Source organism: Eleutherodactylus coqui, chromosome 2 (assembly GCF_035609145.1).
Source record: "Eleutherodactylus coqui strain aEleCoq1 chromosome 2, aEleCoq1.hap1, whole genome shotgun sequence".
Taxonomy (NCBI): Eukaryota; Metazoa; Chordata; class Amphibia; order Anura; family Eleutherodactylidae; genus Eleutherodactylus; species Eleutherodactylus coqui.
This window is the reverse complement of record NC_089838.1, coordinates 144,515,165-144,527,388: the sequence shown is the minus strand read 5'-3', so window position 1 is coordinate 144,527,388 and position 12,224 is coordinate 144,515,165. Positions and strand designations below refer to the sequence as shown.

Here is a 12,224-nt window from a genome sequence, read left to right as displayed (position 1 = left end):
TAGTGGTGAGGAAGGGACAGAAGACATATACAGTGTATATAGGCAGTGGGCCTTTCCAAAAACGGGCAATTTTTCTTATGCCCACAAGGCTCAGTCATATAATTTTTGTAAACAATTTTTATGCGTTTCAATGCTCATTAAAGCATTGAAACTTGCACCTGAACCAATTTTTATTTTAACTGGGCTGCCTCCAGGCCTAGTTACAAATTAAGCCACATTAACCAAAGCGATTAATGGGTTTCACCTGCCCTCTTGGTTGGGCATGGGCAATTTTTCTGAGGTACATTAGTACTGTTGGTACACCAATGTTTTGGGGCCCTCGCTTACAGTGTAATCCAATTAATTTTTTGCCCACCTGCATTAAAGCTGACGTTACATCAGCTGTGCTGGGCACTGCAATGGGATATATTTATGTACCGCCGGTGGGTTCCAGGGAGTCACCCATGCTGTCGGTCCACACGGAGTTGTAACTGCATGTGTCCACTTCTAAAGAACCCCAGTCTGACTGGGGCATGCAGTGTGGGCCGAAGCCCACCTGCATTAAACATGACATTACCTCAGCTGTGATGGGCAATGCAATGGGATATATTTATGTACCGCCGGTGGCTTCCTGGCACCCACCCATGCTGTCGGTCCACAGGGACTTCACAATAGGGAGTTTTACCTGCCTGTATCTATGAATTAAAAACCCCGGTCAGGTTGGGGCATGCAGTGTGGGCCGAAGCCCACCTGCATTTAATCTGACGTTAGCTCTGCTGTCCAGGGCACTGCAATGGGATACATTTATGTACAGCCGGTGGGTTCCAGGGAGCCACCCATGCTGTGGGTGCACACGGAATTCCCATTGCGGAGTTGTACCTGCCTGTGACTATTTATAAAAAACCGCGGTCTGACTGGGGCATGCAGACACCTTGACAGAATGAATAGTGTGTGGCACATAGGTTCCCCATTGCTATGCCCACGTGTGCAGCTCCTGATGGCGGTGGCACAGGATTATATTTCTCATTGCTTCTGTACAGCATTGTGGGCTATCGTCCTGCCCCTTTTAAAGAGGGTCGCTGCCTAGCCGTGCCAACCCTCTGCAGTGTGTGCCTGTGGTTCCTCCTCATGGCAGACGCACTTATAAATAGACATGAGTGTGGCGTGGCATGAGGGCAGCTGAAGGCTGCGCAGGGACACTTTGGTGTGTGCTGTGGACACTGGGTCGTGTGTGTGTGTGTGTGTGTGGGGTTGGGCAGCATGTCACCCAGGAGAAGTGGCAGCGGAGTGTCATGCAGGCAGTGATTGTGCTTTGTTGGAGGTAGTGTGGTGCTTAGCTAAGGTATGCATTGCTAATGAGGGCTTTTCAGAAGTAAAAATTGTTGGGAGGGGGGGGGGCACTCTTGCCGCTACTGTGGCTTAATAGTGGGACCTGGGAACTTGAGATGCAGCCCAACATGTAGCCCCTCGCCTGCCCTATCCGTTGCTGTGTCGTTCCCATCACTTTCTTGAATTGCCCAGATTTTCACAAATGGAAACCTTAGCGAGCATCGGTGATATACAAAAATGCTCGGGTCGCCCATTGACTTCAATGGGGTTCGTTATTCAAAACGAACCCTCGAGCATCGCAAAATTTTCGTCCCGAGTAACGAGCACCCGAGCATTTTGGTGCTCGCTCATCTCTAATGCTTATCAATAAATTACAGCTGGCGGTAAGTGAGGTTGGCACTCATGCCAGAATAGCAGAAGTACAGTAATAGAAAAGATGATGTCATAGAACTAATGATTAGATCAAGGTAATGGAGTTTCTGTTCTTTTTTGCTTTGTAAAAAAATTTGATCTTACATGTTTATTTTGGGGCGAAAATCAAATATTTCAATACTGCTCTCTATGTTATATGCCGGTAAGGATAGACTCACAAGAATCAATCTTGCCGCGTGCCGCCAAAAGCCATTGAACTTGCTCTGTGCCGCCAATTGCTATGTACCGAACAAGCTGCGTATTCCACGCAATTCATCTGAGTGGCAACATGGCCACCCATGGGAGATTGGTACAGCGTATCCCAAGCGCAAAGCCCGCGGCTGGAATACGCTATACCAACACACTCATGTGAGCCCAGCCTAAGAGAAAACAGACATTTAGGCCATTTTCAGATGAGCGTATTGTAACACGTCTGTAATACAGACCTGTATTGCAACTGTATGTCATCAGTATTTGATCTTTAGTGTCTTTATTTTCTACTGGACAAATACTGATCTGTATTTGTAAAATAGAATAACGATACGGAGCCAGAGACGCAAATGATGCTGCATTTTTTAAAAATGGCTGTGGAAAATACTCCTAGCACAAACCAAATACGGAGCTAAAATACGCTTGACTGAAAGTGGCTTCATGGTACTGCATTATATTCTGGGCAGTATACTGGACCTACATGCTTGAATGTGACCTGGGCAGCAACTAAATGCTGTTTATATGCGATTCTTCTAGGTTTCCTTGTCTGCATAGTGTGCGTCTTAGGTTACATTCACAGGAGTGTGAATCTTGCATGAGTTTTGTACATTGAAAGACGTGTGAATATTAACTCCATTCTTTGGAATGGAATCATACACATGAGCAATGGTTTTCCCTCATGTGAGGTAAAAAAATATCTCTGCATGTGCTGTTTTTTCATGTCCCTCGGTACACGTCACCCATTGATTTCAACAGGACAATCAAACACATCACATGACGAGTACGTACACGAGAGTTTGATGTGATGTTTCCCATTGAAAACGCCGATTCTCCGAGACATGTGAAACAAGCGCCGGAGAATCAGAACTTCACAGAAGTTTTTGCATGAAAAACTCTTTGCATCTGCGGGTCAAACACACGTTGACAAGCGTAATATCGGGCCGGGTTTCTTGCCCCAAAATCGCACTTGCTCATATGAATGTAGCCTGAGTTAGTTAAGTTAGATTGTGAGCTCCACTGTGCTCCAAGTTGAATGCACTTCTAGCACAGCACTATATAAAAAGGAAATAGTTACAAGTCCTGTTGCAGGTATTTTCCACCATTTTTATATTGTGCAATGCAGATGTCACATTTGCCATTTAGTGTATTACATATCTGGGTTGGGTTGCCTTAGGCAGAAGCGAGAAAAGCCAGAGAGCGAGCCAGCATCTGCAGGACCAGCTCAAACTGCTCCTAACCCCTCCCAGCTCTTCAGAGCCGTAAGATCATTGTCAGCCTACTCCTCCTACTAAAACATTTCAAACGTCAGTGAAACACTCTCTAGTGTATCCATTCATACTTCTAAAAAAAAAGATTTAAAAAGCAAGACGTGAGTAGGAATTCCACCGTTCCTCAGGTAACCAGATTGAGCTTATTTTTCTCCTGTTGTCAAGTGATGTGTGTTGAGATTTAGGATCCAGCCTTCCCTAGTTTGCTTTCTCCTATACAACACCATGAAAGTGGTAATGTATAATGTAGTAGCTCTTAGCAGGTCCTGGCCTATTGTTCTACAGGTTCCTCAGGTTGCTTGTCTGTCTTTGGTGTTCCTTTGAAAAGTATTTCGGAAATGTAACTTGCATTTTCGATATGCAGACTGCCCCGACTGTGCTGTGAAATATTTCTGTGTCCTACATTTAAGGGGGCGGTGAGCGTCTTCCCTGCTGCCAGTGGAGAGGAATAAATGTGTCATTGTGACGTGGAGTAGCCTACACACAGCCTCACTCTGCCATGTTTACACTCACTAGGGATGAGTGAGATCTGCAGTTTGCATACTGCATGAGCCGAGAGCCCAGAAACTAGAATAAATGTCAGAAACCCATTCATTTACATCCCTAGGAATAGATTTCATCATCTCCTCTTTGCCTTCATACGATGGCAAAAACAGAATAATGATCGTTCGTATTAATCTTCAGTCTGATTTAGTTTGTGTGTAAATGGTAACAAAATACCTTTAGTTCTCCTTGTACAGTATGCTCTGCCTAGGCAATACACAAGAAAATATGTGACCATATGGTATCATCAAAACTGCTGTTCAGAGGTTGAGAATTGTAGGAGACGTATCCAGAATCTGGTAATGCAGCTGTAATGAATGTAGTACATTAGTAGGAAGTATGGCACAGTTTTGCTTGGTTAATCATACCCTTATGTAGGATAATCAAATACAGCATTCAGACAGCATGCAAATGAAGCAACGGAACCAGATTGCATCAGAGATACAAGCGCAGAATACTCACTCACCTGCTCATTTGCCTAAGGATTCAGTTGTTGCTATTATTATATAGACACAGCCCTAAGAAACTGATTTATATGGCCGTACTGTCTCTCTTTATATGTACAGTGCCCATGATTCACTTACCCTCCCCTTTGGAGGTTTTCAGATGTTATTGTGTAAAAACAGCAAAAACATGTCATTTGTTTTTTTTGACACTGATCAACAAAAAACAGGAGTTAATGTCAAAGTAAAAGCAAATCTCTAGTAAATAACAAATAATAATGTTTTAGTATTATATGCTATTATGAATGAGAAACTGAAGATCGATTCACTCTCCTACCCAGTATTCAGTGGTAGCGCCTTTGGCAACAACTGTAGCCTTGAATCTGTATGAATAGCTTCCCATCAATTTTGCATGCATACTGTTTTTTCTGTTTGCAAAACTGTGCTCTGCCGAGTTGCAGGAGGCCCAACCATAAATTCTCAATTGGATTTAAGACTGATTGGGACACTGCAGGGCTTACATCAGATTCAGAGCATACACTTAGTGTACACATTTGTAGTGTGCCACCTCATGTATGCCCCATATGTGCACGCCTATATAGGGTAGCTGTATGGAATGTGTCTTCCATTGACTCTCAATGTCAAAGAGTATACCCTGCAGTATGCATATTTACCTCTGGCATCATAGAAGAAAAAAGGCACAAATGAACATCTTCTTCGGAATATTTATAAACATGAGGTTCTTAGCTATATTTTGATCACAATGTATAAGTCCACTAGCCACTTCCTGGTAACCTCTGTTTTGTGAATCTCTACAGTACTGGGCATGGCACCCGTAGGAGCCCATTAGTGTAGGGGCCCACTAAAAAGAGGTGGCTATAAAGTAGCTAGTGGATTTATGCAAAAAAACCAAAACGCTGCGATACTGCAGCATTAAAAAAACGCAAGTGGAAAGCCACCCTTCGGTTGAGTACCCACTTGCATTTTTCTTGCACATTTTTTTAAACGTGATATTGCTGCATTTTTTTACGCGATTGTCAATGGTACTTTTTAATGTTAAAAACGCATCGCACAAAAATTGCAAAGCACCAACTTGTGATGTGTTTTTAATATTAGAAAGTCCCATTGACAATCGCATTTTTAAAAAACGCAGCGATATCGCAGCGTTAAAAAAACGCAAGTAAAAAAGGCACCCTTAGTCTACACATTTGTAGTGAGCCACCTAATGTATGCCCCATATGTGCACCTTATATATGGTAGCTGTATGGAATATGTCTTCCATTGACTCTCAGTGTAAAAGAGTATACCCTGCAGTATGCATATTTTACTTAGAAGGAAAAAGACATCTGATGAATATCCATGTATCATACATTAACCCTTTCCAATCAACTGTCTGATGTCCAAAGACATTTTGATTGAAGGCTGTACAGCTCCGATGTCAGAAGACGTCCAGCAGTCTATTCTTACTATATATTACTGGCATCTCACATACTGCAGTACTGGCTCTAGCCAGCAGATGGTGCCATTGTATAATGGCAGAAAGAGAAACCCCCCCTAGGAAACCCTGAATCCAAAATTGGATTGCAAAGGGTTAATGTAGGGCTTCTCAGCAATATTTATAAACATAAGGTTCTTTTACATCTTGATCACAATGTAAAAGGTCCACTAGCCACTTATTGCTGACCCCTTTTTAGTGAGTCCCTACAGTACTGGGCATGGCACCCACAGGAGCCCTTTGGTGTAGGAAACCACTAAAAAGAGGTGGCCATGAAGTAGCTAGTGGACTTCTACAATTTGATCAAAATAACATAGTAACATAGTTTGCTAGGCGGAAAAAGGCAAATGTCCATCCAGTTCAGCCTGTTTCCAACACCCCATCCTTGTTGATCCAGAGGAAGGCAAAAAAAACCCCAATTAAGCAGAAGCCAATTTACCCTCATTCTGAGGGGGGAAAAAAATTCCTTCCCGACTCCATAATGGCAGTCAGAATAATCCCTGGATCAATATTTGAGATCAACAACCCTTCTGGTTATTTAATATCTATATCCTGTATAGAATAAGATGTAACAAATGTTTATGAATATTGAGGAGGAATTGTCAGCAGGACACAGCACAGATGTACATTTTGTTGCCCTTTTTAAGTCCTTATTTCCACTAGCACAATTCATTTAGCAAATCAACACGTGAAATCTGCAGATCAATTTTCCCATAGGGAATCATTGACCACCCGCAGTTAATTTAACAGCCGCGGATATGATTTAGGCCTCCTGCCCACGGACAGAGCGGGATACGCCTGCGATTATACGCCATGGGAATCCAGCGGGGAGAAAACAAAAAAGTCCCCGCTGCTGATCACAGAAAAACTTGCTTTTAATGCTATATTAATGGAGACCTCCCGCCGTGGAAAAAACGCTGTAAAATAGAACATGCCGCGATTTTTTCCCCGCGGTGTAAATCCACGGCAGAATCCCGCATGTGAGGACTGAGCCATTAGGTTCAATAGAAACTAATAACTGCGTTATTCTGCCGTAGATTTACACCGCAGGGAACGCGGCATTAGCCCTTATTTCAATTTAGGGATTTCATGCGTGGGAAAAAAACGCAGCATATTCCATTTTAACGCAGATCACGCGCGGATGGGCCCCATTGATCTCTATGGGTGCAGGAGATCCGCAGTGCTTCCGCAAATATATTTGAAGATGCACTGCGGATTTGGAGGTTAAATTCAATTAGGAAGGTGGGGCAAAAGGCTGGGAGGTGGGAATGTGTTTTTTCATGTGTGGATGATCCGCAGTGCATCCGCATAGATCCGGAAGTGAAAAATCTGCCATCCGCGATCTGCTGCAAGCCAAAAAAATAGAATTTAAAGAACATCCGCAGTGTGTCTGCTGCGGAAATCCGCATTAAATATCCGCGTGGGACATATTATGCCCGTGGACATGAAGCCTAACTGTGTAGTGTGTCCTGCAGAATTCATTGGGTTTTTTGCCGTAGACTTTAATTACAGAATTACATCGTCTGTATGTTAGAAATCCACAACAACAATTCCGCAAGACGTCCTATATTCTGCTGCAGAATTTAATTTTGTGGTTATGGAGTAAAGACGTGCAGATTTGCAGATTTAAACATGTGCAGAATACAAGCCCCATAGGGACAACATTGTGACACAGAAATGTCCACACAGACTAATTCTGTCCCGTGTAAAAGATCCCTAAGACTACACACAGATGAATTTAAAGTTGCACCCAAGACTCTCAGGCACAACTTGCACCAGACAGCACACGGACCCATCTGCATGTACTGTCGGATATACGGGACAACACACCTACTGTTCTAGTCCTCAAAATCGTACATGCTGCAATCTTTTTTGTATTTGGACTCTTCACCCAAGTAACGATAAGCCTATGTGAATACACTCCTTCATATGAATGGGCTTAATTTCCATCCGATTTTCAGACCGAAAAATTGGATGGAAAAATCATCTGTGTGCAAGTAGCTTACAAGAAAATCTGTCTTTATTGCCCATAGCAACAAATCACAGCACAGCTTTCATTTTATCTCAGAAGTATAAGAAATGAAAGCTGTGCTGTGATTGGTTGCAATGGGCAACAAAGACAGAATCTCTTTTAGACAGCCTTCATAAGAGTGTGGAGGGGGGCTACTTTTCCGTGGCCCATCTTGTATAATATGTGGATGTGTATAAATGTCTTTTTTCTATTATGTTGATTTTTTTGCATAGCCTGTCTTTTTGTTTGTACTTTGGGCTAGCACTCCAAGCCATGTGGCACAGGTGATTTTGCAGGGGACTGCAAAACGGCAACAGTCTATTAGACTGTTTCTGAGACTATAGGAACAAGTAACATTATAGGCCTGTTCATGTGGTGCTGCATGGCCGCTGCTGTTGCTCTTCTGTGGTGTCTGTGAAGTGGTTGTGACCCAGAGCCATGGGGGCTGAGCCTGGCAGCATGAGTGGTAGTGTTGGGCAACTGGGCTGCCTCTCCTGTGGGCGCTGTAAAAGAAGTCACTAAGTGATTAGGATGCAACCAAGAACCTTGTGCTTATAAATATCACAGAGGAGCGCTACATCAATGTATAATATGTGGATGTGCTGCCATGTCTTTTTATTCTGCTATGTTGATATTTTGTTTTTATTCATTAATTGAGGAATTGGAAAGCGCATTCAATCTAAACATTTTCAACAACACCTTAAAATAAACCATAAATAAAGGAAATCATAGCATGTGATACTACTGGGGTTGACACCTTGAGAAAATGCTTCTAATGGTTTAACTGTAGCCAGGGCCATTGCTATAAATGATCAGGTGCTTTGGCCACCTGGGACAACGACTAGCTGGAGAGGAGCAAGCGGCAGGTACAGACGGGAGTCTGTTTTCTTTGTTACTACTTTAATGAGCTTCTTCATCACACAGTCATTAGTTCTTTAATGACCTGGTCTCTCACACATCGCTGCTCGCCTTTTCTTTGCTTCCTCCTATTCTGAGGTGAGGTTCTGCAGCAGCTGAGATGTACTAAAGCAACTCTCTGGGCCTGAACAACCAAAAATGACTGCAATGGCTTCTCTGTCTACCTGATGCACATTGTACATCAGTATGCATCATTAGTCTACGATACTACACTTGCTTTGATTAACTGGTGCTGGCCTGTCAGAGCAGCATGTAGCGTCTTAGACTACCAATGTATACTAATGCACAGTGTACATCAGGTAGTCATAGAAGTGGTGCAAGTATCTTTGCTTGTCCAGGACAGGAGAGAAGTGAGCTTTCCTCAAAGAGTACCTGCACTTTCATGCTGGAGCGCTCATGCTCAGCCATTTTCAGCTCCTTTTGACAGATGAAGATGGCCCCATGTATTTCTTAGATAAGGCTATATGGGGCCATCTTCAGCTACCGGGAGGCGCCAAAAATGGATGATGGAGCATGAAAGTGCAGGTACTCTTTAAATTTTGATGTCTTGAAGATCAGCATAATAAGGAATATATATTTTGGTTGTACTGAACTCATTCTGCGGTATTATTAACATCAGCAGTATTTGTTGTTGGGGATGCTTTTTGTTGTTTTTCCTGTTGGCCAGATTCCTTATAAATCACTCTGACTATGCTTTCCATAGAAATGCACAATAATTCTGGCAGTCACTAAGTAGCCTTAGGGTTCCTTCACACTGGCGATTGAGATATCACCGCGAGAAAATCGGAGTAATATCACAATTTTGTTCATGAGATGTCGGAGTGTCAGCGCTGCTTATTTTCACAAAATTAAAAAAAAACAAAAAAAACGCTGATGCTTCTTATGTACAGGCGAGTGCAAGGCTTAGATTGTGGAGTGACTGGTACCCAACTTTCCGGGACTCTATGGTCACCAAAGCAAGTGACCATCAACTTCTGCCACAACTCTACAGCAATCGCCTGGCCCTGTACTGTAAACCAACTTGTCCTTCACTGGACAGGAGGAGAGAGAAGGGACGATACGTATCAATCCCGCCTCTGTCCTCAAACCCTTCGCAGTATTGCAAGCTGGCAGTCATTAGAATACAGGCTGATTTGTACCCAGCTTTGCCGGGCTCCTGCACGCATGCGAAGCGAAAGCTCAAATCATCCACCTGATCCGTTCTCATGCACTCCATAGCTCTACAATACTCATACAAAGCGCTGCCACCACCAGTTTAGTTATCAGTAAACTGAAATCGGTTTTATGAATTATTAATACAATCTTCGGAGAATATGGTTTCGTGTTAACACAGACGAGGTTCACTAATTAATTTAAAGTTTAATTCTGAAAAGGAGCAGTGCTTATTTACAGAAAAATACAAAAATGATGTTATAAGATAATCGGCAAGAGACTTACATATGATATTACAGACAGTAAAATAACAGGGATTAAAGTGTTACCATTCTGATGCATGGAGTCTCACAGGGTTACTATGGGGTGGTCCTTACATATGTGACCTCCAATTAGCTGATCATGAGCACGCGTTCGTGCGTGATTTTTAAACTCTCAGTGCGGTAACTCCCATTTAGTTCCTTCCTATGCCATTGGCAACCCATGATACGATTGTTTTTCAAGGGTTTTTATATTTTTAATTTAAAAAGCACATTTGGTATCGCTGTAAGCGTATTGACCCATTGAATGAGTTCATGTTTTATTTATACCGCATGGTCAATGGTGTAGTTTTTTATTTTTTTATTTTACAACTGCAGTTTTTCGTTCATCTGCCTCTCACAATACACAATAAAAAGTGATCAAAAAGTTGCATGTACCTCAAAATTGTACCAATATGAACTACAACTAATCCAACAGCTTCACTGGTGGAATAACAAAAATATCATATATGTCAACATAAAATTCCAATGGCTTTTGGAATGTGACCATGACAAAAAAATGACCTGGTCATTAAAGGGGTTTTCCAACTTTTGTAACATTGGTGGTAGTGGGGGGACGAAATACCCATTAAAAAAATAAATATATACTTAACTCCCCATTGCCGCGCTGCTCCTCCACTGCATGCTCACGGTCTTCTGTTTACTTCAGCTGTAGTGGTCACGTGGGTTAATAACCCACATGACTGTTACAGCCAATAGAAGCCCCGAGAGGGATATCATCAGTGGTGTCCTGTAATCAGCCAGGGGTTTTACATTAGAAGCCCATGTTACAGGTTTACAGGATCTCACTGGACCTTCTGGCCGGGTGATGTCAGCTGTTAGATTCCGTGGGAATGGATTGCAGAATCGGTGCTTTGGCACCACAGTGACTATGTTGTTGTTATATTGTTTTGTGAACGGCGGCCCAAAACTATATAATAAGAATAAATGGGAAAATAGGCTGGTCACTAAAGGGTTAAAGCCTTGGTTTATTTTTAGCTAACTGTCTTTCCTGCTGATCAACTATACAATACATATATAGAAAATATGCATAATGAAGGGTCAGATTTTGCAGCTGGTTTTCAGCTTTGTATTGCTATGGTGAGATGCCAAGGATAAAACTTATGCCTCTATGGCTCCCTGTCCACGGGCATTGCGGTATCCCGTGGCGAATCTCAGCCGCGGGAGCAGGAGCCGGCAGATGGTTCTCCGCAGGTCAGCCTATCTGACAAGCTGACCGCAGAGAATCGGGGCAATTCGCAGCATGCTGCGAATTGCCGGCCGCGAGCGGAGAATCGCAATGATTCTCTGTTCGTGGACACGGGGCCGTCGCTTTCAATTGTGCTCTATGGTTGCATACATACCTGCAGCCCATATACAATTACCTTGCGTATGGGCTGTGGGTACCTGCGTCATCGTAGGGTCACGGTCGGGCTCACAGCTGGAATCTGCTGCAAGCCGCACGCTTGCGGAATCCGACCTGGTCGTGTGAGCCCAGTCTAACATAAATCAGTAGGCACTCCATGTGCTACAGTGCGAGGATCTATACACACTGCCACATTGTGAGACCTTTATAACATGCTGTAGCTGCACGTTTTCCAGACCGGAAACCTTTTTATTGAGTAGCAGGTGTAGAACGAAATGACTTTTCAGCTTTGCCTTCTGAGTACATATAGGTTGTTGCTAGGCTTATCTTTCTTATGCAATATGAAAGTTGATCAGGGATGCAAAGTCTTCTCCATGACCGTGCTAAAAGGTAATACACTAGCTTTGAAAAGGCATGAAAACAGACACCTTCAATGTGAATTACTGCGACAGAGGTCATTCTCTTAATAATAGGTTAGAACTTTAATGGAAACAATGAACAGGGGTGTGAGTGATAGCAACCAATGAGTAGCAAGAGAGGGTGGAATGAATTGAACTTGTACAACATTGTAGACACTGTGCAGCATAGGACGTCAGGGATATCCTTGTTCCTGCTGCAGTACCAGGTGTCGTATTGGTTTCTTTTTTTTTTACTTTTAGTTTTATTATATGGTAGATAGTAGTATAGGATGTGGTTTATTACACCGTGCTGCCCTGTTCTCTGCAGTCTGAGCCGAGAGAACAAAGAATTGCAGTTAAACAAAGTTGCAAACAAACTTCTACACAATGTTAATGTCTGTC

At 42.9% G+C, this 12,224-nt stretch overlaps 1 protein-coding gene across 2 annotated transcripts in view; it reads left to right on the top strand.

Annotated features, from left to right (window-relative positions):
• Positions 1 to 3,198: 3,198 nt before the first annotated feature.
• SLC16A7 (solute carrier family 16 member 7) overlaps positions 3,199 to 12,224 on the top strand; it is a 116,820-nt gene continuing 107,794 nt past the window's right edge. Inside the window, exon 1 of one of the 2 annotated variants that reach the window (XM_066591707.1) lies at positions 3,199 to 3,325. The gene's annotated coding sequence lies outside the window, so the exon portion shown is untranslated. Of the gene's footprint in view, positions 3,326 to 12,009; positions 12,050 to 12,224 lie in introns of those variants that run through there. The other variant, XM_066591706.1, reaches the window with a different exon arrangement.